This window comes from Corvus kubaryi, unplaced genomic scaffold (assembly GCF_017639235.1).
Source record: "Corvus kubaryi isolate FWS band 111438036 unplaced genomic scaffold, C.kubaryi_AGA036_p1.0 37387, whole genome shotgun sequence".
NCBI classification, from domain to species: domain Eukaryota; kingdom Metazoa; phylum Chordata; class Aves; order Passeriformes; family Corvidae; genus Corvus; species Corvus kubaryi.
Genome location: NW_024581129.1, coordinates 559,630 through 584,551, shown reverse-complemented (window position 1 = coordinate 584,551; position 24,922 = coordinate 559,630). Strand labels below are relative to the sequence as shown.

Below are 24,922 nucleotides of genomic sequence, written 5' to 3'. Positions count from 1 at the left end.
CTATTAGTAAGCCAAAGTATACTTGGACAAAGCTTTCAAATACAAAATAATGATTAACTCTTAGGGGGCAAAATTACAAGTTGCTTTGAAACAATTTTTACAGAAAAGAGTAGGGGGAAAAAGAATTTACAAATAAGGTGTATGCTTTGCTGCTCTAGGAGGGAAGCAGCAAGAGCCTCCTCTAGGAAAAATCACACAATTAAGACAGAGGCACAGACAACCAGAGGGGTCAGACCCGTGAGAGGGTAAGACAGTGGTCACAAAACAAGAAATATATCCTTTATTTTCCTTTTGTGTTCTGTCCTTGGAGGCCAACCTAAAAATTGCTTTTTGTTATCTGAAGATGCAGATATTGACGTACCAAGACTGAGCAGACGAGGCAATAGCTCCCATCACCTCCGTGGCCTTGAGCCAAGCACCAGAGCTCTTGACAAGCCTGACCTCTCCTCCCCGTAAAGCTCAAATGACACTGCAAAGTTTGGCAAAATGTTTGTACATTTCCACGCAGCAAGACAGACTTCCAGACTTTTTTCTTCTCTGTTTATTGTAGGTTGGTGTTTAGGAGTCCTAAATGTCCCTCAGGCTGCTCAGATTGCATTCATGCATATTATTGTAACAGCAGCTTCTACATGTGCTGGTGACGTTTTTCAATCCTTCTGCTCCACCTTGGGGCTGCTTGGCTAAAGTCAACTACTTCCTCACAGTGCAGCAGGTCCAAAGGAACCTGTACTGCTTAGGAGGCACACAATTTCCCCCAGTGGCCTAAATCATTCTTAACCAGTGTTTTGCCTCTTTATTTACAGCTGTGCTTGACTAAACTCTTTGGCAATGAGCATAAAAACACCTGAATAATTGCAATGACATGCAGTGATTGCACACACACTAATATTTCACCATAGCATTATTTTGTCCCACTAAGCAAAACGAAATTGTGGCAAGACACTATAAAAAAATCTCCAGAGCTCACATCTGCCTCTGGAACTACCACCTTATTCATCACTGAGCAGCCCCAGGCAGTGGTCAGCACAGGGCCACCTTTCTTTGCTATGAGGAGGTTTAGACACCTCTCTCTCCCCATAAACCTCTGATAGTTGCTGAGATGATTTTTTTAAAATAGGTACAAACAGAGAAAACCTTCACTTGTGGAAAGTCTTTGAGAGATGATAGACAGGAGAAGTGGAATTCCTGTTCTGAATATTCCACAGCAATGATCAGAACAGCATGCAACCAGCCAAAAATAACTCACATAACTAGACAGCATGCACTTTTTTTAGCTTGTGGAAAAGAACAAATCTGAGGAAGCTGTCCTGCTCAACATGCTCTGAAGTAACCAGTTGTTTGCCACGGAATTGCTGTCAGTAAGATTCATGCCCAGCCCAGTTTGGTGCATTAGGGTTTCTGCTCTGTACTCAGCCTGACCGAAACACAGCAGGGTCTAACCCCAACATCCAGCATTTCTCTCTTGTGCCAGGGAATCCCTCATGCTTCTCTGGAAAAGCTTTCCAGCAGTGGCAGAAGAAAGGACTGGTGTGGTGGTTTGCTCAGGAGCCAGACCAGCCCTTCCTCTGGCACAAGAGCTTCAGCCACAAGGTACTGAACTGGCAGCTATGAACAAAGATAGCAACACTTGGTCCCGAGTCATAGGACACAACCCAGATGTGTCTGGGAACCAGACTTTGCTGTAAGAAATGTTTTAAACCAACTGCTGTAATAGTATTCTGCAGTTAATTTGATTTCTTTTAATATTAATTTACTGTACACATATTTTTATGCTTTTCTGGGTAAGACTTCTCTACAGCAGAAAATTAAATTATTAGACCAATATATTGGCATGAGCATAGTTGCAGTCTATGTGCAAGTGGTTATAATTAAGCCTGTAACCACAATTATGGTTATAAGAACTGTATTTCATGAAAACCAGTAGCAGATTACTATTGCTAAGGCCTTTTGCAGTGATTCAAATGATGCATTTTTTAGCTTAGCAGGTATTTTATATTTGGTATAAAGCTTTTCTAACTCTGTATTCCTAAGAAACATGCAATATTTTTATTAACATTAATGTTTACTACAAACATTATCATTTTACAATTACCACTGTTGCCTGAAAGTTTACCTTCTCTATCTGGTTGCACTGGTTGACCAAAAGATATAACTTCACTGTATGAACATTATATTTTTTACATCCTTAGAGCACTGTGACTGCAATGCCATTGCTATTGATTTAAAACACTGCTACTGCAGTCGTGAGCAGAATTCAACCCAGCCTGCGTCCCATTGTGAATGATGCCATAAAAGCACATAAAAAATGACATTCCCTTCTTCAATCTCTTTTTATGATTAAAAATGAGCTTTAGTTTGGACCACTGGATTTTGAAAACCACCCTGGACTGACAGAATCATTTTGAATAAGGACTTGTCAATAGCTTCATTTCTTTCCAACCAGGTGTGCTAGAACTTATACCATCTTGAGACAAACATTATGTCATCACTTGAAAAAAATAAATGGTCTTTCAGACATTCAGCACCTAAACCACCATGTATTACTTGAAAACACAAAATCATCCCCCAAAGTTCCACTGGTTTCTTCCAATTCAGATTAAAAAGCACTTATGTAATAAGAGAAGATAAGAAAATCATAGAAAGAATTGTTCTACCATCTTCTGGAATGGCTGTCAGATGGAGTTTAGCACAATGAATGATTCACAGGACAGTGAAGTCAAAGTGCCCATAAACTTTTACAAGAGTGGAATTAGACCAGAACTTGGTGTTACAGAAAATGTCACCCTGTCCACTTAATATTCTCTTGGGAGCAACATTATAATAAAAGAAGAAGAGAATTTAGCATGCATGGCAAGGTATGTACAGCAAGTCTATTACTTCCAAGGATCTCCTATCATATTACAAAGATATTTCAGTATCATTACCCTTGGTAATGGGGAGATGTCTGGCAGTCCCAGGAAAGGCTGGAGACTTGCTGAAGGTCACACAGAAGTCAGCAGCAAGGTGGGAGCAGAGCATGTACCAAGTCCCCAGGTCAGCTGCCAGAAGGTGCTGATCCTCCTATTATTATGGCACAATTGCTGTAAATGGGATTATCACCATTACCACGTTAGAGAGATAAATGAACCCTTGAAAGAATTAGAGCTGCTGAAATGGCCATACATCATACAGCAACAGGCTTCTTCTCATCCCTTTTACAGAGGTAGAATCTGATTGTTACGGAGAGAAGTGTATTTAATTCCACACCGGGAAGTGGGAGGGCAAAGTTGAGTGCTTTTACATGCAAATATGAAGAAAACTTATCAGCTAGCACTTCCAAAGCTGTTGTTGCATATGCAAAAGCCATGATGATATTTTCAATTCTGTGTTACTCATCTCTCCCACCTTAATTCTAGGTTGTTAGAAACTCCATGCAGGGGGAGGAGAGAAAAAGCTGTGAACACATACATTTTGCAAAATATCATCCCCAGGAAGGCTTTTCAAAATTTGTCTGATAATGAAATATGTCTTGCAAGATCACAATCAATCACTGAAAGTACCTCATCTGGAAATCCAAGTGAATAGAGCCATGCTGCAAAAACTTCCCACCAACGATGTCCACAACAAACCAGACCACAAAGATTTGTGAGGATGCAAAACAAGTCACAGTATGTTTCTTGAATTCCTTCCATCCATCTTTTGATGACATCTAACTCCAAACAGGTGTTGCACCACAAGTCTATCCTTGGCCTGAAAACTGAGTGCAATGCAGCAAGGAAATGTGCTGCACCAGCAGGCTTTTGTTCCTTTTCTTGTACAACCCCTGAAAAAAACCAGCAAACAGCTCCTCCCAGCACTCTGCTAGGAACAACACAGCACTTGCACACTCTCCAAGATGAGACTGTACAACTTGGGTCCAATACAGCTGCTAAAAGTCAATGGGCAGCTTTATACTGACCAAACTGCATAATTATATCTGCAGTACACAATCTATTCTTATCAGTTACCATCCCTTGAAACAGAACAGCACGTCTAGAGCTGTGATGGCAGGAGGCTCAGAACCCCTGGAGCATACCCTAGACAACCAGGGGGAGCAATGTGTGAGCACACTCACAGTTAAGGACTGAATGGAAATGTGCCTCCAAAGCAAAATTCCAAAGGGAAAAAAGAGGAAAGAGACTGTAAGAGCATTTGCTGAAGTGCTCATTGTCCAGATGACTCTGCTATACTGAACCCCATTTCCTCAGAAACTTCAAGAAACATCATAACAGGGCACCATACAGGCATCAGGACTGGTGGGGTTGCATATTTTGCCATGTCAGGTATGAGACCTTTGTGTTGGCTAAGTCTGTATTATACGCTTCTGGTCATACATCATTAACTCAAATAACTTTTGAATTGGAGTCGACTTCTAGGGGTAAATGAACCAAAACCTTCTCTTTTATTGCTTGTTAGAGCTCTTAGCAGATGAGAACTAAGAATTTTCTTTGCTGACAAGGTAGTACATCATTTCAACATGAAGTGTAACACTGAATAACCACCATTACTGTTGCCAGTAATCTCTATTTACAGTAATCTCTATTTCCCTATAATTTTATTTATTGATTTAATTTTACTACAGTGTTGAATGTTCCATTTTGTTTTTCAAATTCATTTTTCTAGAGTAAGCATATTTTCTTAATTCCTTATTCAAAATAAGGGTATTTTTTAGTACTTCCAATCAATGAAATGTGAACATTCCTCTGTAAAATTGAGACAAATAATAAAGTCACTAAACCATATGCCCTTGTCAGACAGATACGAATGGTCCAAAATTACTCTACTGAACTCACTGGAGAATGCCTGCTTCTCTAAATTAGTAAAACTCAAGACATACTGCAATTATATTCTTCAGAAAGTTAAACCTGTGGCTACTGAGAACATCTGATCAATAACAAAGATCCAGCCAAAGCTGTGTTTGGTAGCACATTTATATTTAGTTATATTTACTGGTCCTTCATCAGTTTCACTTCCTTCTTCATGAGGTCTAAGAAAAGACTTGAGAAGCATGAATCAGCCCTTCTGGATTTCAAGAATAAATTCTGTAAATGATGTGACGTGCCAGTACACTGTCATTCAGGCAGTCTGATGCAACAGTAATTAAAACATTGTGAACCCAGGGCTCTGCACTTCCAGTCCTGGCTGCACTGAAGGAACAACAGCGCGGTTACCGAGTTCAGCGCGGAGCACAGTGCACGAGGGACACGGGTTTGTGTGGAGCTACAGAAGCAAATGCATCCATTCATGGGTCATGAACTGTTTCTGCAATCACCTACACTCCGAGGCAGATACAAAAATTAAATTTTCATAAACCCTTGGGACACTGGATTTTAAATTCAAGGAACTAGTCCTGAACTGCCACATGTGAAGAGCAAACCAGAAACACCTGTTCAGAAGCTCATAAGGATTAAAACCCATTGCTATCAGTAAATGTACATGTAAAACCACTCTTTGGTTTCTTGTCCATGAGCATTTCTGTATGAAAAGACTTGAAGCTCTTCACTCCCATGCAGGCAGGTAATTAGTAAACTGAGGAAATGGGTCCCAAAGGGAATCTGGTGTGCAAATGACCATCAAAAACAACAGACTGTCCTGTCTCCTCCCACAGAAATACTTATAAAGTATAAAACACACAATGCATGTTCATCGCAGCAACCAAGTGAGAGTTTAAAGAGATGGCCAGACAAGGGAAAGCTTGTCAGGCAGGGCTATGAAACACAAATAAATTAGAGGAAGAAAGAAAATTAAATTACAATAGGCTTTGCCAGGGAGACTGGGGAAGGCTATAGAACCCAGAAAATTATGCAGAGAGATTCATTACAGTCTTTATTAGAGTCAAATTAAAAGGGGAAAAATAAACCCCATGGTTCTGGTAGAATCTTGCCCGGTGGAGTTTAAACACCTCTCCAGTCCCTCCTGACAAACAAAGCAATACATTTCCTCGCAGGAGAGCTGACCAACTTGAAGTCTTGGTCTGCTGGAGACACATTTAAGTCTGATTCAGGTTGAACTTTCTGTTCTGGGTGGGCAGACACCAAGACTAATTCCTACTAAAGGCTAAATCACCCAGAGGACTAACTGCACCCCCTTCACCAGGGACCTCTGTGGGAACTGCGGGCCAGGAGCAACCTGCTCCTTCACAAACTGTTCGTTTTGTTTCCTTCCATATTTTACTGTTTTTCAGATTTGCCTCCAAACATATCAAGTGTAGGATCTGCCTTTTGTTCAAGAAGAAAATACCTAATGCAGAACCTGTGTCACAGATCGTTTCTATTTGCAAAGCACTAAACAGTATTAATCACCCAGTCCCGCTCCAAGTCACTCTCACCAGAACGGGCAGCACAAGGAATTTGGGGAAGAGGATGCTGGGAAAACAATTTCTCCTGGTCCTCATGCATGCCTCCATGTTCAATCTCACTGTTCAGCTCTGATAGACTTTGTCAGAGTCTTCCTAACTGTGCAATTCCTCCATTCTGGAGATGGAGCACCGATCCTGCAAAGATGCCTCCAGGTATTCCCATGTGTGTAGACTCTGCTCACACTCCCCTGTGCTGATGGTGATGCAGACTGCCCCATCTCTGGGCTTTGCTGAAGTTCACCAAGAGGTAATGACTTCAGCACTAAATATCAAACTACACTGGAATAGGTTTAGAGACAAAATCATAAGCTTAACTGCAGGAAGGCTGGTGGAGCACTGACCTGACCACAGAACTCCTACCACTGGAAATCAGTGTAAAGGAGGCCTGGTCAGCAGCTACAGTGTTAACCTGCTAGCAAGTCCTCCATTTCTCCTAATAAACACAAGATCCTGTCATAATTTTCTTTTCACATGTTGGCATTTCAAATGTGTTGCTTACAAAGGTCATCTATATTTGGGGAAAAACATTTTAATTGATTTTATTATTGCAGAAAAATAGAATAAGCACTTGCACCTTTGTTTGCAGATTAAAAAAAAAAAAAATTAATGGTTGCATACCGCTGAATTAAGCACTTAAAGTTCAGTCTCTACAAAATGCTGACAGTGTAAGCTTAGATCAATACCAAAACAATTTACACTTTAGGAGCACTGACTCTGGCTATTAACTGGTAATTATGCCAAGTTTGCTGTTAAATTGCTTTAACTGTTTCCAAGGTGTAACTGAATTATGGAAAAGCTTGTTAACACTGTCAGAGTGGGAACTCCCAGCACAGTCCCAAGCATATAACACCTTCCACAGTCCCAGCTTTGGCTGGTCACTCCATTTAATCCTCCGCTCCCCTGACCTACTGCTCTTCTGCAAACCTTTTACATTTCAGATTCTGGGTCTTCTACACGCTGCAAGTTATTCAGCAGGGTGAAGAAGTTTCTCCTGGGTAAGAAACTGCAGCCAGCACGAGCCCCTGCTTAGCCACATACTGGACCTGAAACAGTACAGGACCTGCTAACGCTTTTCCAATATTTGCACAAGTTGTAGGGAATGGCAACTAAACCTTGGATTTCATCTCCAGACTAGAATCACTGTCCTTCCCAGAAAACAAAGTCTAGAGCTTGGCTTTAGCACACTGCAGGAAAAAATGTTTTCCTCAGCTAGTAAATGAAGTCCCCAAATAATAATGTGAAGATGCAAACATTGCAAGTTTACTCATAAGCAAAAGCAAGGTTTGAAGCCCCTTCACATCAAATTCCCTTTGTATCCTGCATTTATCCTGCAACAGCTGCTGAAATTAATCTCCTCTGTCATGGAAGGACCAGTTTCTCCTTCACATATTACCCATGTGATGATGAAAAATGCAAAAAGGAGTTGTGCCAAAGACAGATAAAGCAGAGCAATGTATGAGGAAGTCTGCTGTTAATCGAGTTGGACCAGCAAGACTGGGAAAAGGAGAACTAATTGCCTACGCCAGGAACATGCTCTCTGTCCCCTGTGCCTGGCTTTAACAAAAATACATTGTCACACTAATCTTGAAAGTAACTGAGGAGTTTGTTTTAATAATGTATAAATCAATGTGTACCAAGACTCACCTGAGTGTACCACAGCATGTTCACACTATCATCTCCTCTAATTAATGACTCCTGCTGTGGGCTTCACCTCCCTCTGCTTTCCACAATACTCCAACCTAAAAAGCAGCCAACACTATCAATAGAGCATGCACACTCAAAAGTCGAAAAACATACTTGCTGATTATCTCTATAGCTACATATTTGGTTTTCTTGTATGAAAAACTGATGAGAAAAAGCAACAACACTACTTTACAGACAGCAGGTCCCTCACCCACATCTCCCTCAGCTGACGAGTTACCATTATCCACCACTGCACATGGGGTTTTGACAGCTTATTAAGACCAGCTTTAAACAGAGAGAGATAGTATAAGACAAATTGATTGGGCGAATATGGCTGAATTAGGCCCTACAGAATTTCATCTGCAGAGTTATTTTTAAGCTATATAAAAAGCCTTGGTCATTTGCTTGCTGAAAAGGGAAAAGAGCTTCAGCCTGTTTGCTGTATTTAATCAGCCTGGTTTGTTGCCAAACAAATTATTTGAAGATGGTGTCAAAAAAAAAAGACATCACAAGGTGAGCTCTCACAACACAGCACAGCTAATAACATGATAATTTTTTAGAGTGGAATGGTTCTTTAGCAATGGGAAACATGATTTTTGAGGATAAACACATTACCCAGCTGGGTACCTCAACTTAGGCAACTTTCCCTATAGCATTAACAGCAGGAGGGAGCCACAGACTATGCAACAACAACTGAAGTATTTCTTTGCCAGCCTCTTGCACGCCCTGTCTGCACCAAGCACCAGCAAACAGAGCATTTAGCAGTTTCCTCAGCTGGACAGCATGAGAACAGTAGAGACTGACAGCACTGAAAATTGTAATTCCTCCTTTTGGCTTCTCTTTCTCCATCTCTTCCTTTCCTATGTGACCTTGATCTGCTGAAGGCCTGAGCCCTCCTGACCCCACCAAGTACTCAGTGCCTTGAAAAGAGGGACCTTTTGCCCATCAAACTCAGAATCTCAAGACACAAACATCAGAAATAATTACAAGTAAAAACTTGCTGGCTTGTCTCAAAGTGAAACCATCAATTCTGATTAAATCCCTTCTTTTGCCACAAATTTCTTCCTCTCCTGGTAGAAAATATGGCATCTCCTGGCTCTTGTAAATATTTGACTGACAATACAGAAGCCAGAGAAATAAGGAACTTCTCTCACTCAGGACTTTTAAAGTCATTTAGTCTGAGGAAAATTTTAGAATACTGTTATAACCTGATAATTGCAACACACACTTTCCAAGCAGAAATGTCTCACACATTCAAAAAAAAAAAAAAAGAAAAGCAAATACACTGTCAAAAACATCAATTTCTTAAGCTGATGGTTTTTTTCAGAAACGTGACCAGGAAGTCCAAAACCAAGATTGCCAAGTCGATAAGAATCCCAAATCCTATCTACTAAATACTATAAATTGGACACTTACTTGGGCTTCAAAGATAAAAAAGGAGGGTTTAGACAAGACAGATTAGCTTTGCACACTAGAATTCTTCCTTTACATAGAATAAATTATTTGATGAAAGATTAGGCTGTTTACGAAGTAGGAAGCACTTGCCTTCAGCATTTCCTCACCTGCTGAGCGCTGGGACGGCGGCGCAGGGCAGACGCGCGCTCCGAGGCTGCCATCCACCTGCACACCCAGCCACCCCACCAGCTGGGCTTTTGCTCATGCCCAGATTGCTCTGCTGGGGCTGCAAGGTCCCCACTCTGACCTTACCGTGGCTGCAGCTCTGCTGGCACCAGGGGTGACACAGGGAATGTGATTCAGCAGGACTTCAGTCTTCTCTTTTTTGTTACCAAATGCAGACAGGCACCACACACACAGCTGGCATTTTCCAGCAGCAAACCACTTCTTGCCCCACTCTCACACAGCACTGCTCTCTTTGGAAATTAGGATTTCCCCTTGATGCTTCTTTTAATCCATGCAGTACTTGACTACTGAAAACCAGTAATACCTTAAAAATATCTGCTAGAGACAGGGGGAAGGGTTAATACACAGAACTACCATCTCCCACCATTTTACCTCAGCTTCCCAAAGGCTGGGCAATCCCTGCGATGTCTCAAACCCAGGAACCATGTGACTGAATCCCGTTTTTTAAAAAAACAAACAAACAAATTTCAAATTATAGCAAGACACTTGCAAACAGAGCTTAGCCTCAAATACTACTGGAAAATAACAAGTGCTTTTCAGGACTGGGGAGGGCCTTCATTGCTGACCTTTTATTTTTGGAACTGGCAGTGATGAAATCACTTTTTAGCGGCTCCAAACATCACTACAAAGAGCAGACAATAGGTGCATTTTGCTTGTTTTGCTCAAAAAACTTTTCTCCTGGCTGGAGAAAGTGTATTTGCCTAGGTCAGTGCTGTTCTCCTGCTTTTTATTATGCTTTTTCCTACTCTTTCTTCACATTATTTTCCATCCACCTTACCAGAACTAGACAGAGGCAGTCCCATGTCTGCATATAATTGCCACATACCTCTGCACATCAAGGAAAAATCATCCCTAGGCAGAGATGCTCCATAAGGGCCTAGCATGATTAAGTCTCTATGATGGACAGATATTTTTAGGCGACATTTAGGACCTTGCCTGCATGCTGCAGATTTACAAAATCAGCAAGGCAAGCTCAGGAGGAGGAAGATTGTGCCTGGATCCCCCAGAGGGAAAAATCTTGTGGAGACAGAATAATTCATTCGCACCTCTTTCTCACTCCCTACCATTGACAACTTGCCAAAGTCACAAATCCCAGGGAGCTGCTGCCAAGTTGCTCTTTCTTGGGAACAATTTGCATGGTGGCTGAGGGATAAGCAGCCCTCCTTCCCTGGTGCCAGCCCACCCAGCTGCTTGGAGAAGAGCGCAGTATGTGAGGAGCCTGAGCAGGGTGCCACAGCAGAGCCGTGGCTGTAGGACAGCCTGTCTCCCTGGGCTTTCTCCAAGGAGCTCCTGGCTCTGTCCCACCTGCCTCTGCACAACGAGGTTGTCTCCTGTCAGCTGTGGCACTGGCACAGAGACTGGCCTGCTTCCAGTGCAGAGTGCCCTGCTGTCCCTCTGCTCCAGGCTCCCTCTGCCTCTCTCCTCCCAAAGACCAGGAAGGCTGGAGCACGACACACAACGCCAGCCTGAAGTTCCTGTACAGGCTGTGCTCCAGCTCACTAGAACATGCAAGAGCCACAGGCACCAAACTGCTCCTGCCCACGCAAGCAACACGCCTTACCTGCTCCAGCTCCCAGCTGTTCTTCCCAAAATCGCTTTCATTCAAGTGAGCCACTTACAGTACCAAATGCCTCAGAAACACAGTGGGGTCCATCTGCAACACCTCTTCTGTAGGGAAGCGTGACTCCAAAGGTGTCTGGAAAGAAGAGACACAAGGAATGGTAAGAGCTTGTGTGCTTGAGCTGCTCTGGAAACCACCTCTCCCTCCTGGAGAGGAGCCAGCATGGGCAGCAGGAACAAAAGATTGTGCAGAGGGCTGGCAGTGGTTAGTTTGGCTGAATTTAGGGGGCCTCTCAGATGGCACATAATAAATGAACTTCATGAGTGATGTAATGCTCCCAAAATATTCCAAATTACCCTCAAAGGCAAGGGTGGCTGTGCTGAGCTGATCATCTTCATCTATGTACATTAACTGCATAACTTAAAAAGTCAAACCTGTGATCAACTCAGTTCAAAGGTCAGGTACATCAGCTCTTGCACAGAATGTGTCAAGTACCCAAAGCCTACTCCAAATGAGTAGGTTCATTATTCATGAAATACACTTAGAAAACCTTCTTAAAATTAAAAAAAAAAAAAAAAAAGTCCTGCGCCTATTTCTCTGCTGCTTTTCCTATGTGCTAATAGATAAGGATTGACTTTGTGAAATTGCTACAGCAAGCTGAGAATGATGCATGAAGTGAGAAATTCTGCCCAATGCACAGAGAATATGGCTATGTTACATTAGTTGCTGTGCATTGCACAGATACACAATATTCATCTCAGTCAGAGCAGCAGCCAGTAAAGCCTTCAAAGCCCAAACAGTTGAGCACACCTGATGCAAAAGTCCAGCAAAGCTGATGGCTCACTCCTCATGGAGCCCTGCTGTCTCCTGACAGCAAAAGGAGGAGGTGGACAAATGTGTGCAAATAAACAGGAGGGGAGGGAAAGCAGAGGGTCCCAGGGGGCAACAGGGGGGGAATCAAAAAACAGCATCAAGAGTATAAGCAGCCCTATAAGAATCAAGTCTCAATCACGAGCACAGTACATATGTGGAGAACCAGTGGAATGGAGATCTGAGCAGAGCACTGCAAAGGCAGGAAGGGTGTGTATGTGGCAGGGCCATCAGGCCACACCACCCCAAAGGGCATGCAGGAACATTTGTAGTGACTTTAAACCATACCTAACTCTGGGATTTCCCTCTTAGGCCACTAAGCTGCTCCTTGTTGCTCTCAGATGCTCCCCATACGTTTGGCAGTATACAAGAGAGAACACTAAAGGCACGAGGAGGAAAACAGCTGCGTCCTGTGCTTCATTAAACAGTTAATCCACTTTCCCAGTGCTCCTAGCTGTGTAGGCATCTGAAGAAAAACCCACAACCACCTTGGTGGGAACAACCTCCTCTTCCAAACATGCGCTGCTGCCGGGTGCGTCCTTCGCTGCTCTCCACGTTTCTCTTTTCTGCCACAAGAGCACAGACCACTGAGCTACCAGCCAGCAGCTCTCCCCTTTTCCCACCAGCTCCATTTGCTCAGGAACAGCACCTGAGGCACCCCTGGCTGGCTCCTCCACCTGACCTACATCTCTTATTTAAGGAGTTACTCAGCCTTTTGTGAAAACAGTTGGATTTCTACCAGAGAGGGGATTTTGTCTCCATCTGTACTGGGATTTTTAAAGTACATCTGCACAAGAGCTCAAAGACATCATTACCTCTTTTTAAGAAGGATGCAGCTGCCCCTCTCTTTGGCCCATTGGTCCCCTGTAGCATCCCAGGTCTTCTTTGATCACTCCTTGCCCCATACCCTGCTGGGGCTCTCAGTCTCCAAAGACCAGACCAGTTTATTTTGCATTAAGAGCATATTCTGTGAATGCACAGATCTGCTGCATGCAAAAAGCAGCTTTGCATGGGAATGGAGGTGTGAAAGAACAGCACTGAATAATAACAGCCTAGAACAAAGTCCATGCTGACCTACAGCTGACCTTCCTCCTCTCAGTCACAGAAGTGAGAAGTCCCTTTGCAAATCCATGCTGAAATACTTCCTTTTCCAGGACCCAAAGAAAACATCAAATGTAGAAAAAGCAAAATCACATCCTTCCTTTCTTGTTCCTGCGTATTCAGGACATACCCCGTGTGTCTTTGGGACAGAGTGTGTAAACGAGTCTTCACGTGCCCCTGGGAGCTCGCTGACCACGTCAGTGGTCCTGTGCTCAGTGCCACAGGCTACCTGACCTGCATTTCAAAGAAACACAACAGCTTTGTTATTCCAGAAACTCAGCTCATCATAGAGCACTGCACTCACAGCAATCTGTGAGCAGCTCAGCTCCCAGGGCAGATGGAAAGTCAGTGGTGCTGTAACAAGTGATACGCTGCTTGCTGGTGATGCTAAAATTCTTGTGGAAAACTGAATGGCAAGACATGCTCAGAAGAAAAAGATCAAAACAACCCAACCTGATGAAAATTCTGGGTCTCTGCTCTAAATAATGCTAAAAAGAATTAAAAGCTAACATTATGGTTGTTGGTTTTTTTATTGTCATTTTGCTAACAAATTACACTGGGAATTCTCCCCTCCAAAAACCATCTACACCCACCCTTCATCTCTGATAAGGATTCCCAGTCCTACAGCTTTTCTCATAAACATCTGTAAGAGCTTTGCAGAAGCATTAGTGTGCAATATGGACCCTTTGGGAGCAGCTTTCCTTCCAGCAGCTCCTTCCCTCCCTCTCCACCTGCACTCGTTGCTGTCTCAGGATTGGCCTCTGCTCCAAATTCCTGGCCCTGCTGAGCACCCTCGGACACCACAGACAGCTCCATCTCCTGCCCAGCCTCTCCCCCCCCATGACTAAAGATGGAGTGACTGCTTAACACTGCCAAAAAACACTCAAGCTGACAATGTAAACTTCATATCAGTGCTCCTCTAAAGGCATTTAAATATACATTTATTTATCTTTGTAAGGAAAGGAACGTGTCCAAACTTTTCTACACACTCTGTGCACCATCCCCTTTCCCCTGTAGCCCCACCAGGTGCAATTAAGACACTGACTAAAAATTAATCCCACTTTGTTTGGCTTTCAGGGAACAATTGGGGGATTTTTAAAACATACAAAGGTATCCTTTAATATTTACAGGATAAAAGGAATGTAAGGTAAAATCCATTTTCTTTCCATTCCTGCACAGTCTCGTGGTCTTTATGAGTTTTCTATAGAAGTTGTCACAAACTCCTCTGGAGGAAGAGCACAGCTCAGGGAGTTCCTTGGTTGAAGATTTAGCATTAATTTTGCACGCATGTTCACTGTAGGATTCGAAGACAGACTTAAAAATCTCTGGTCCAAAAGCAAAATTGAAGCTAGGCATTTAAAGTATGAATGCTAGTATTAGGCAATTACTTTTCCTTCAGTTTTCAAAATGTTGCATAAATTGTTAATAACCCCACACTGAGGAAATAATTTCATCATATATGATTAGCTATTTTCTGAAGAAAATAGCAGAGTGAAAAGTACAAATTGACAGAATTCTACTATTTTTCCTCTTTTAGAGTTTCAGATCGACATATTCATCTCTTCTTCTTCCCTCTCTAATTATCATGCAATGGCATGTCTTGAAGAAGAGAAATGGTACGTGCATTTCTGTGACAAGTGAAGCAATCCTCCGACATGTAACTACAAAATACATGGGAATCCATAAAGGACAAAAAAATACCCAATACAAAATTTAGATAGCACCAGTTCTTCTTGCTGACAGAGCCTAAAATTAAAAACTGAATGTCTAGAATAACTGCACAGAACCTACACATAGAAATGAAAGGCTGAATAGAGCACAGCCTCATCTCATTTTATATAATGGTTACTGCCATCCAGCCACCAGCACCTGTGATAGCCAGAGCCACAAGTTCTCAGACAGAAGTTACTCATTTTGGAATTCTCATTTTCCTTAAAGGGCTCAGAGGAAGAAGAGTAATTCAACAGTTTACAGCAAACTGGCCACATGGTGAACAAAAGCATGCAAACACCATCTTAATTAACACCACACAGTTACCTCTGCTCATCTAACCTCCCAGAGCCTGATACCAGCCTTGACAGGTTTTCATAACAATAAAATGCAATAAATGAATTTATGTCCTGAAGGACTCTAAGCCACAATGTCACAAAGCCATGAAAGATAAATGATGTCTTAACTAATTTTCTGATTTATTATTCCCCCAATTTTGCTCATTTTGTGATGAGGAGAACTCATTTTTCTATTTGGCAGATAGCTGTGTCAACCCTGCTAATAGCTACTATTACCATCACATGAGCATGTTTGTGAAAACAACTGTATTTTCATTCTGACACTGACCCCACAGCACTTCAGTTTTATTACAAGCACAAGATCTGTCAGTAACAAAAATTGATGCACTTATCCGCAGATTCTGCTTGTCTGCCACTAGCATTTTATTCATTTTTCTTTTGCAGAAGTTCATCTTTAAGCAAGGGCAGATTCATGGTTTAAATTACTGTCTTGACACATCATCTGTTGCTTTGTAAATTCGTACAAAGAACATAATTTCCACAGTCTTTAGGAGATAAAGGATTACTGTTAACCATCACTGCAGGCACTGTACTGATCTGAATTTAACTCAAACTGTGTAAATCTAAATGGGCTTAAAAGTGGCTACTCAAAAGATTTCCTCATCAAACATTCCGACTGAGAATAATCTGAATTGAGTAACCCCATTCAATGCATAAGATGCTTTTAGGTGTCAGGATTCAACAGATGATTTTCAGGGTGAGACTGTCCAAACATCAATTGTTCTGTTTGAAATTGAGGACTTTTTAGTATTTAATGGGAGTAGGTTTATGCCTGTGGTTAGGAAAATACTGAAATTCTGCCCACTCTGCCACTTGAAGTGCCTATATTTAACCATATTATTCTGAACATGATTTTCATTCTAGATGTCATTGATTTGGTGCTCCTGATACATATAAATAAACACACATGTCCCTTCAAGAATTTTGTACCTGCTTGATGCCTCACAACTGGCTTCTCACATCCCCAAATACAATTATTTGTGGGCAATCTTGGTGATCATTCTTCTTGCCAAGAGGGTTGCTTCTTGAAGCAGCCAACAGAACTAAAGTCAAACAGACACTTCTGAACTTCTCTGGTGGAATCTTAGTTCAGTGACCAACTAGACCACCCAGATTCAGATTCTTCCTAATTTAGGACTAACACATCAACACCTAGAAATTCTGGCAACTATTGTAATCCCACCTTTTCATGTACTAAAAAAAGATAGGAAGGAAATGAGCTTTTTGTGCATTGTCATTTCCTTCACACAAGACTTAACCATCATACCCCACAGGATTTCCCGCAGCAAAGCTCCATTGTTTTCTCTTGGCAAGAAAGAGCTACTGACTTTTCAAGACCACCAGCAGATTGTGTGGTATAGTTAGAAAGTCTTTGCAGCAGTTGGGTGAGGTTCTTAGAGTATCAGCTGTTAGAACAGTCTGCATTGCAGGAGCAGGAGCAATCCTGGTTAATCTCCTCATGCAGGGAAACCAAGCCTGTGCAAAGTCACCTTCCCCTCCCATCCCACCTTGTGCAACTGTGCTCAGAACCTTGGGCTGCATTATGCATGGGAGAAAATAAAACTTGTTTACTATTATGTAGCTTCTAAGGGAATGAGCTACTTGTGTTGTTCTTGTGGGGTTTTGATGCAACGCAGCCATGGCGACCGTAGGGCAGCAACGTCCTCTGGGAGGATGTTGGGTGTTCTACCTCAACTCAATCCATCCCATCTTCCCAGAGGTGTCAGAAGAGGAAAAAAAAAAAAAAAGAAAACCAAACTTGCAGTAAATCAGGTTAGTTGCTTTCTCGAGTGGCAATATGTGCCTTTAAAAGCCAGTACGTTTTATCCCTCAGAGAGAAGGTTTAGTACATTTTTTCCATTTAAATGAGTATAACCAAACCAGCAAACACTACATTGTTCTGCTTAAACAATTTGCTGTTTTACAAGGTGCACTTTGTTTGGGCTGTATTTTTCATATGTGAACAACTTGCTTGCTTTTTCAAACTAATTTTAAAACCTTTCTGATATTCCACTTCGCTCAGAAGTTGCTGTGAGCTGCCTACCAACAGGAGAGAGACATCAAGAGAAAAGAATGAAACACAACAGCCAAAAGTCACCAGCATCCCTGTAGGACATTCTCTAAAGCCAAAGGAAGCAGCTAACCATTGGAAACCCTTCTTTTTCCACAAAGGTATATTAAATTCAACATATGCACATGCAGGCCACTGTGGTAAGTGAGTGATTAACTGCCTTGTGCTGGATTCTGAAGTTTGTACAAAGCATTTTGCCTTCCCAGTTGCTTTGCAATCTATCCTGTTTTACTCTGTCATAAACACCTGCTGTTCAGACAACTGCATTTAAGGTGGGCTTAAACATCATAACATTGGGCTAAAACACCGTAATATCAGTCTTAAATTGGAGCCTGAGCTGGGCCCAGGGAAAATGCCATAGCATTGGGAGGCACATCACTGAGGGGCCTGGGGGAGCTGCAGGTGAGGGTGTTCCCAGACTGGGTTTGGAGAAGCTACTCTGCAGTGCGGGGAGCCTCGGGAGACGGCAGCTGACATCCCAGCAGGGGACAACAGAATAATGCCTGGAGAGATGTGTGTGTGTTTACCTCTAAAGGAAAGCCAGGAGGAAATTAGGGTGAAAAGCATGACCTGTCTGCATGGCAGGGAATTGCAGAAGTCCTTTTATCCTGCAGGACGTGGGATCTCTGGAGGCAATGTACAGTTTGGCTCCAGCTGCTCAGGGACATCTTTTCTGCGTTAGTACTCCCACAGACCCACTCAGGGGCTGTGACAGACAGCTGGTGCCAAGCGCCCAATGCAACAACTTCTCCTCTGAACCAAAAAGCATTTTCTCACCTGCTAGGCTCCACAGGGTTTAGTTCTAACAGGTTTGACATCTCCAGTCCCTGTATCACCCTTAGTTTGGACTGAGCAGCACATCTGCTCTGTTCTTCTAAGAGATCTTTCGTTGTCTTGCACAGCAGAGATCAGGTTAAGCCTAGACTGACTTTTACTGCAACATCACCTTGCTGGATGACGAATCTTCTATCATGGACAGTATTAAAGACAGTATTAACATCCACGGCAGAAACGCGGGCTGGGCGACACCTCCGATGTGAAGTTGATTCATGCTCGTGCTAAGCCTGGGTCTGGTCCAGCTGACACTGTCAGCTAAGTTACTGCACTGCCAGTTTAATGTTTTGCCATCTGCTAACTGAGAGCTCTGCTGCCTGCTGGGTCCCATAAAGACTTTTATTTATTACATTATACATGGCAACATCTGCCACAGGATTTAGCTCAGCTCAGCTCCCTAATTAAACAAACAAACACTACATCTCCCGTACATGACTGGGTCTAACTATTATTTATAAAATCTGAGATAGGTATTTAAAAGATATACATTGTTCCAGATGAATAAATACCCCTCCCACCATTTGGGGACGGACTGTTAGAATAAGCTTAAGGTTCTCAAACACTCCATTTTACTACAACAAAGCAACCAGAAGTTACTGCATTTGTTGTTGTTTTGCTTTTATTCTTAAATTATTCAATTTTACACTAATTAGAAAAATCAGATTATTTCAAATTCTTGTTAGATCCTCTCCTGAGTACTGTCTGACTGTAAAAGCAGGGGAGAGTACAACAGACTCCCTCTGTGTTTGATTTCAGAGAAGAGAGAGACCCGACCTGAGTAACACTGCAGTGTTCAGCCCCCACGAAAGGCACCACGAACGCACTGCCCAAGTCCATCTCAAGCTTAATTGCCAAGGGAGGAGTCACTGAACAACTATCACTGGCTATGCACCTACATCCAGGCTCTCCCATCTGTTCCAGTCACCTGCAGTTAAATCAAACTGGGAGAAAACCTGGATGAAATCCAGGCCTAATGAATTCAGTAGGAATGTCAAGTTCTTCTTTTTTTTAAATCAGTCCTAAACAAAAGCTTGAATTTTATTTAAGCTTTAATCTTTCTTTGACCACTCTCTATTCTTTTAAAAAATCTCTTACTTTAAAGATTAATGGAAGGGTGTCTACAATTCCAAATATGCCAGCTCTCAAAATTTCCCAGGTTTAACTTTCAAAAATCAAAGGGACAGTATAGCAGAACTACAGCTGCATTTTCCAGTCTTCCACTCTTTCATATGAGTTCTTGTTTACTACATTCAGTTGCAAAAAAAACCCAAAAACCACACCCAACTACCTAAACCAAACAAAAAAACCAAACCACTACACAAACCTTCTGTAGGGGAAAAATAAAAAAAAAGAAAACCCCTGCTTGACTCTAAATTCTTTAAAAATACATTTATCTTGGTTTAATTTTTAACCAAGTCCAGTTGCCCCGGTGCCTCTGTCACACCAAAGCAGTTCTTTCATTGTCTAAAAATTTTGCCTCATTCCTCCTTTATTCAAGAAAGTCATCCAGTCAAGAAAGAAAATAATTGTTTCATTTATGGAAGTAGCATTGATTTTTTTCAGTTAAAATCATTGCCCTTACAATATTTTCGCAAAATCACTGATACCCTGGAAATTTTTCATCCCTACACTTGGTGTTCAGGATGGTGGCCACCCTCCCACCCCTCTGCCAGGCCAGGATAGGGGTCCACAGGCTTCCCCAGCAGTGCAGCTCCCTCAGGGGGCTGACTCAAGGCCACAGCTGCTCTCTGACGTGCCAAAATAGGGACCTCGGCAGCCGTGGCACTGCCACAGAAACGAACCAGTCCTACCTAACCCAGGCTGCCAAATCACCAGCTGTTCAACGGCTCCAGTCACTGAGCTGTTCAGGAGTGACTCAACAGACTCCCCACCCACCTCAACCTTCCAGCATTACGGACACTCCTCACCTAAAAATATAAAGCTCTACTGCACAATTCCTTTGCCACAACACAAATAAGACAAGATCATAATAAACAACTTATCAGCTCCATGATCCATAGCACCTATGTATGTAACATTTATAAAAGTCTTTTTATTTCCAAGCCTGGAAAAACTGGCAGCTCTACATACTCAGATTAAATAAGATATGCTACAGAACATGTTTGGTAAAACCGCTTTTATTTAATTTTTGAGTGTAACATTTGGATATTTACAGGCTCAAGGAAATTATGAATCTTTTTTCTGTATCACTGGTACCTGCACAATGAATTATTTATTATTCATCATCACAAACAGATGACTCCCCCAACAATATGTGATCTTTATTATCTCTCTTCTCTAGTTCAAATATTGTCTGACATTGCTTTTCTGAAGACCCTGTGTTCCTCTGGCACAAAAAAAAAGATGATGATAAAGAGGCAGAAGCTTAATTACTTGCACATAAAAATACCTGCCAGGTGCTGTCAGCACCAACAAAGATCAGGCTCAAACATAGAAACTGGCCCTTGAGATAACATTTCCCAGGTGCCCAAGGAGCACTGGGGGATATGGGAAAATGGGGACACTGCATACCTTCCCAGGTAGCCTTTTTAATTTAAAATGGCACTTTCCTACTTACCCTGTCCCGTTCTGGCCTCAGCCCTGGTTTTAAGGGAATTCCAGGAGCTCATGGCATTAGGGTGCCAGTGAGACCCTCCTGCCCTGCTCCCCATGCCCTGAGTCCTGCACAGAAGCTGCCAAGGCAGAGCCCCCAGTTCACACCAGGAGCTTCCCCAGTAGCAAATGATGCTCTGGAAAGGGGGGAGAGGACAGAAGAGGCTCCTGATGAGACTTTCTCCCTGTCCCAGGCAGGTGCATGTATCAGTGTCTGGAGGCTCTGTGCACTGAGCCAGCTGAGTTGATGCTGGAGGAACAAGTGCCTGTAAGTTTGCAGTGTTACACTGCCTCTTAGCACCTCACACGTTGTGGATGAGCAGGAAAGTTCAAATACTTAGGGAGATGTTCATGGAATCGGACAATTTGCATCATCTGTGTGTCCAGCCCTCAGAAGAATCCTGAGAAGAGGCTGTGACCGCTCACACCGGTGCCCACAGAGAGCCTCAGCCAGGAGGGGAATTTATCTCAAGGCCTTGCCAATCAGACACACACTTCAGCAGGGGAATTAGTGCTCCAGGGTGACACGAGCTGCACAGCAGCATTTGTCAAACTGACAGGCCTCCACTTCAGTGGAGCTGCTTTTTCTGTGCACATTCCAGCTGTGGCTCCTGCAGCCGTTGAGTTCAGCTGGACCAAATCCCAGCCTTCCTGCAAGAATCAGAAGATTTTCCCACTGACACAGCAAATCTTTCTTTATGCCACATAATCCCTTAGGCTCCTGGGTCAGTGCCCAGTTCAGCTGGGAGCATATCCCTGATGTTTCCTAACTCTGTTAAAGAGAACAGCTCATTTCTGTTCAGAACTATTGTGGTTTAACCTCAGCTGGCAACTAAGCCCCTCACAGCTGCTCACTCACTCTTCCCCCTCGGGATGGGGTGAGAGTTGAAGAGCTAAAGGGAGAAAACTCATGGCTTGAGATGAAGACAGTTTAACAGGTAAAGCAAGAGCTGCACACAGAAGCAAAGCAGAAGGAGGAATCCACCAGTGACCTTGGGCAGGCAGGTGCTCAGGAGAGCAGGGCTCCATCACTCCTACTGTGCCTTGGGAAGAGAAATGCCATCACTCCAAATGTGTGTGTCTTGCCTGTCCTCCTCCTCCTTCCCCCAGCTTTACACACTGAGCATGACATCATAAGGTCTGGAACAGCCCTTGGCTCCTTTGGGCTCAGCTGTCCCAGCTGTGTCCCCTCCTGCTCTTCGTGCACCCCCAGGCTCCTCGCTGTGGGCTGGGAGCAGAAAAGGCCTCGGCTCTGTGTAAGTGCTGCCCAGCAGTAACAAGAACACCTCTGTACTATCAACACTCTTTCCAGCACAAATCCAAAACACAGCCCCCTTATCAGCTATTGTGAAGAAAATCAACCCTGTCCCAGCCAAAACCAGCACAGGGATCATTGCTGGGAGATGTCCTGTTGACAGGATTATCCTCCCCTCACAGGAAGACCATTCCAAGAAGGTACATGCACAATTTATTCTAATTATCTCCTGTAGAAAGCATAAGAGATTTCTGTGTAACTATCCAAGATTCTAGTCACTGCACAATGAATTTTCTCCATTTAATACATTCCTACTTTTTTGCAGGACAGACAGCTACATTCAGTAGAGCTTTTTCACAGAAATTCCCTCAACTGTAGCTCTACTAAATTCCTTTTGGTTCAAATAACAGAACTCAATTCCCAAACCCCTCTCTGACCCAAGAAGCCTTAAATCTGTATCATTCTGCACTTTTCATCCACAGATTTCCTTGAAAGCACTGACCTAGTTTTTCCTTGCCAAAATACTAAATAAGAGTTAAAATAAAAGAAACAATCCTATCAAAAAACATACTGAAAGTAACTGCTGGGACTTTCACTTCTGAAGTCATACAGAATACAACTCCAAAAAATGACTGAAGTGAAACTTCAGTCTAATTGAAGAGAAAATTGGCAAGAATAATGAAGTTCTCCCTGAAATGGCTGATTCAGTATGCATGGAAAAGCTAGATAAACATCACATGATCTCCCTGGACCCTCTAGACATAAACAATGCAATTAAAAGGAAACATTTACTTCCACTCTTGATGGTATTACCTGAGGGACAGCAGATGCCAGATAGTTCAGTGTTTATTAGAAGCAAGTAGTAAGTTTGGCAACTGGAACTGGCTCAACCCTCTCTCGCATTTTTGTAATTTTATAATACCATATGGTCACTACAGATCTCTCCGACAATCTCCTGGTTTAAGTTCAGCTCTTTCACAGAACATATAAACTGAAGTTAAGCATATTGAAGACACAATGGTAAGCAACAAAGGTATTTCGGGGAAGGCTGCAAAATCACTGAGAAATGCAGGTTGCTATTTGAATGACTCAGTATTTGTTAATAAAATGCTTAGTACCTTTGGGCTGTGGTGTCTGACAACCAGATTAGGTGTACGCTGAACCCCAACCTCACAAGACCACATAAAGGCTGCTGGGCTGAAGCAAAGCATGACCCTGAGGTCCTGCTGAACCCCCTGAAGCATGGTGACACACCAGCTTGGAACACGAGCACATAGGTAGATCATATTTAAAGCTTTCTAGAACTTAACCCCATCCTGTGCTGGCTGCAGAAGGGACCAGCAGACTAAATTGGGTCTGGTGTCATTCACCTGGGTGAAAAGCAACTGCATTTTGCCAAAGCTTGCAAGGATGGAAAAAGGCAGTACTAGGAGAGTCTCAAAATTCTCCAGTGACATCACTTAGATTAGTTTTGTCCCCCACGTTCTGCTACACTGTGCAGACTAATCCAGTCTTTCCATACCTCTGCCGAGCTGGGACAGTGCTAGGTACAGCCTTGCTGCTCCAGCAGCGAGGAAGGGAAAAGCTGCAAATGGGTGTAACAGTCCTTCCACTGGGCAGCACAGCACCAGTGCAGAGATGGGGCCGATATCCCCAGCCAGGGGCTGGTGAAGGAGTGCCATTCCCCTAGAGGAGTAGGGCAGGAATGGTATTCACACTACCTCTTACACCCCTGAGTCACCTCAAATAATTTGGCAGTTAGGAATTTAAAAAGCAATTCTGCCCCCACCTCTTCTCCCAGATATATCCCTCTGAAGTCCCCTTCGACCATGGCTCTGTATAATTTAATTACATGTGATTCTTCTTAATGCAGAAACATTTGGAATCAGGGTCATGGAAAGATCACAAGCTGTTGCTCAATTACAGCTGGTCCTACCCTTAGTAAGGTAGCAAAAAAAGCCTCACCTAAGGGCAACAGCCATGGAAGACCTAAAACTCCACAGGGTACAACAAAATTGGCATAAAACATCTTGAACCTTTTCTAAACCACTTTCAGGTTCTGGGAGTTCAGAGGTTTGCCACTGCTCATGCCAAAGGAACTACTGCTCTCGTTTCACTTTCCTATAAGGAGTACTGCTCCTAGAACAGCCCCTGCTAGAATGCCCCAGTTCAGCTTCAAATATATGAGAGACTCCTAACCCTGCTGTCAGCTCGGGCCCTGCAACCCTCCTCGACTGGGACAACAGAGGAATGAGTACTGGAACACAGAAGGGCTGCTGTTTTGGGATGTTTTATGAAACTAAAGTGTAACTGTGCCTTCCCCTTCTCTTTTTGTTCTGAAATAAATTTCCATACTGATTTTATGGACTAGGTTTGGGTTTCTGTTTCTACTTCAGAGCTATTCCTTCTAACCTCTCCTCTGCTGCTATAAACAGGCACCTCTTGGCCCCAGGGAAAACCATCAATCTAAAGTTAGTTCAGCCTTTGCAAGTATTTAAACAAATACCCGAGGAATCCAGAACTTAGTTTCTAGCTTCACTAAATGGCCTCAGCCACACAGTGACAGAAATCAGCCTGACCTCCACTGACCACATTTACATTCAGTATTCCAGTTGCTGCTTCCAGGGAAATTACCCACATGCTGATGCTTAAAGAGATTGGCCTGCTCATAGCAGAGCCCTGCTCCTAAAACGAAATGTGAGCACTGATGCTGGCAAGAGGACAGGCAACTCCAGTCACGGTCAATTGGCATATTAGGTGCCAGTCAAATGCCACTGACTTCCCAGGGAATTGAGGGTGACTAGAGCTCCAGTTAATGAAGTCCTACATTTACTGGATTATCAACAAA

At 43.0% G+C, this 24,922-nt stretch overlaps 1 long non-coding RNA gene across 1 annotated transcript in view; it reads right to left on the bottom strand.

Annotated features, from left to right (window-relative positions):
• LOC121669051 overlaps positions 1–24,922 on the bottom strand; it is a 146,630-nt gene that overhangs the window by 69,620 nt on the left and 52,088 nt on the right. The window contains exon 2 of the long non-coding RNA XR_006017592.1: positions 11,262–11,396. This is a non-coding gene — a long non-coding RNA (uncharacterized LOC121669051). The remainder of the gene's footprint in view (positions 1–11,261; positions 11,397–24,922) is intronic.